Source organism: Leiobunum rupestre, chromosome 7 (assembly GCF_980474605.1).
Source record: "Leiobunum rupestre chromosome 7, qqLeiRupe1.1.hap1, whole genome shotgun sequence".
NCBI lineage: Eukaryota > Metazoa > Arthropoda > Arachnida > Opiliones > Sclerosomatidae > Leiobunum > Leiobunum rupestre.
Window position 1 is genome coordinate 32,311,936 of NC_143390.1, and position 3,041 is coordinate 32,314,976.

Genomic DNA, 3,041 nt, shown 5'->3' on the forward strand with positions numbered 1-3,041 from the left:
GAATTACTGCCAGTCTTGCCAGATGCCAGGAAATACGCTCAATTTAGGAGTGGAAATAAGTCAAAATCCGCGATTTCATTGACTGTGAGAGACTGAGAGCACAACGTTTTTATAGTTTGTTCTTTTCATTAAAAAAATTATATAAATAGAAATACTACTTTTAATTAAAAAACTCCTTTCGTTTATTATTCTACAACTCCTTAAACATTCCGCAATTTAAAAGGTTTGGGGTAAAATAGTGAATTTTCGGCTGAATGGAAAAACAATACCATATTCTGCAACTATGGAGACTGGAGTTAGTTAACGCTAAACTCCTTTCGTTTATTATTCTACAACTCCTTCAAAATTTTGCAAATTTAAAAGTTTAGGGTAAAATAGTGAATTTTTGTCAGATTGAAAAAACAACATACAACACTGCAAAAAGGAAATTAGTTCAGTGTAATCAACTTTTCTTTATTCTTCGCGATGCTATTCGAATCGGCGCTTGTAAAATCTTGGAATATTCAAGTTTAGGGCAGAATCATAGACATAGGAACTATACTTATACCTAGACAAACTGCTGGATCTACGAAATTGAGGCCGATTTTGAGCAATGGCGCTTTCTTATGCGTGATATGGACAAAATTACGTGGCTCCGCCTACGGCGTCTACGCGCGGCTAACTATACCTAGGCTATAGCCTTGACTATACTAAAAAAAGTAAGTCAGCTGTAAGATGTAAACAAAGGAAGTATGGAGGAATGTACCAATAAATTTCCAAATTATATAATGAAATGTGAGTAAATATTAATGATATTTATCTGTTAATGTAATACTTATGAATATATTAGTTTCAATATTAATATAAATAATAGCAGAAATACATGATAATAGGAATAAAAATAAACAGTGTCTGAGTATTTGGCTATTGACATTGCATTCAAAGGATGTAAAAGGGAGGTATAATTGTGGAAGGGATTCTACACACACTAATAAAGGATTAAAGAACTCTTATTGCCCTTGAAAAAGTATTAGCTTGGTGAGTCTTTTTCGAATAGCTTCTTTCTTCATTTGATTGTTTATGTCTCTGCTTATTTTCCTCAGCCTTATGTTAACGTATATTTCGATAATCTTTTTCATCAAAACATTAACGTGGTGTTGTGATCCAAGTTCGTCATCAAACATGTGTTCAGTAAGAGTTGGAAAAATATTGTCCGTTACTAACTGGCGCAGAACCAAACATTCTATTTTTAAGTCAATGTTTTTAGCCACAGTTTGAATTGATCCAAAGTATCTCACTGCCTTCTCGGTCAAGCTACAAATCTTGAGAACACTAGCTTTAAAAGGAGAAGAAGTTTGGTTGGATCCCCCTTTACATAGCTATGACTTGATAGTGAGGAATGCCTTTCGTCTAAAGTGTGTAAACATGTTTCGGATTTTAATTCTTTTTGTAATTTCTTTACAACAAAACCAGCCATATAACGGATTATGTTTTCTCGTAAGATGTTGGATGTTGATGTTTCATCAGTAAGAAACATAATAAAGTCATCCATTTCTTCCTCTAGAGATTCTTCTTTAATAACTCGTAAGTTCGTTGGTTGGAACTGGCACCATGCACAAATTTGGAACGTGAGTGTTGTCCAAAGCAATTAAGTGGCCACTTTTTTGATTTTCAATTTTAGTAACCAACGTGTTTTTGTATGCAGCAGTGAAGTTTCTACAAGTAGGATTGTTGTTCCAACCTCCTCGCTGACGAATTGTGTTAAAAACTTAAAATATAACTCTAAATGGTCCTGCGAAAGTTTTTAAGTTAAAAGGTACCTTAAAAAATAAACAATTGTTTGCAAAATCTGGTATTTTAAAAAATATACTTCAGTGGTCCATCAGGGGGAACAATGTACTTCTCTCCAATGTCCAAAACACTGAATTGTGACACCAAAACCAATAATGGCTGTCTTTCTTTGGCTTTAAAAAATCAAGTTGCCTTCCAGGTCTGTTAAATTGAATAGAAGTTCTTTAGTCTTCATTATGTAACATTTGGTTATTTCAAGGTTGGAAATCCGAATTGGTGCCTTGGATTTCGAGAGTTCAATACCTCAAACAAACTGCAAGGGACAGTGAGGTAAGATACGGTGTCAAAATTGTGGAGAAAAGTTGCTTAAAAATTGTTTTTTTGTAGATACCGATCAATTGTTGATATAAATTTAGATGTTGGCCCGCTTCCTTGAAACACTGGATCACCAGCCTCTTTCAAAAATTATATGCTTTTTGCCACAGAACTGCTACTGTTTGTGCGGCCAAGTTGACTTTCATTTTTTGAGTTTTAAACTGTATATGAAATTTTGATAATTTGTTAGCCAACGTTAATCCTTCATATTCTTGATACCTCTGAAGGATGGCAATATATGCCCATTCGAGTTTCTAAATATGTACATTAAATGTTGTTCAATTTCCTTGATAACTTTTTAAGGTGAATGTTAGATCACTTTTTCCCCTCGCAAAAACCGAAGGAATTGAGTCTTCCTTAAGAATTTTCCGCGTGAGATCTTTCGCGTTTTTGCCAATATGATAATCTGATTCTTTAAAGTGTTTTCCACAAACAAAGTGATACTTTCCGGGTATTAAGTTCCATCGATTTATTGCCTTAAGATATTTTGAGCACAAGTTTAAGTTAGATTGAGGTTATTTTTATTGTGAAAAATGGACAATACAAGGTTTTAAACAAAGACCTGAAATTGTTATGATAAAAACAAGAAATACTTGTGAAATGGTATTTTTTCCTTTGGTGACCGACTTTGACGATTGGAAGCCACACAAGTTTGTACCATTTTCAATTGTTTGAAGTTTAAATTTACGTAAAATATTTTATTTCGAGTTGTATTTTACCAAAAACTAACTTTATTTTCGAAAATTAAACAATTTTTACAAGTCTCGGTAAGCAAATACGTTTTTGCGTCCAGCATTAGAATTTTCCGCTGTTTATAGTTTCTCCATTCTCCACCAAACGATTTGGTGGCGCCACGGAATTTTGTCCATATCACACATGAGACGCGCGTGGGACTG

General features: G+C 33.8%; 1 long non-coding RNA gene across 1 annotated transcript; it reads left to right on the forward strand.

The window, feature by feature from the left end:
• Positions 1-1,459: 1,459 nt before the first annotated feature.
• LOC149936077 (uncharacterized) lies at positions 1,460-1,902 on the forward strand. The gene is made up of 3 exons (XR_016472328.1): positions 1,460-1,607; positions 1,685-1,795; positions 1,855-1,902. It is a non-coding gene; the product is annotated as an uncharacterized LOC149936077 (long non-coding RNA).
• Positions 1,903-3,041: the final 1,139 nt, after the last annotated feature.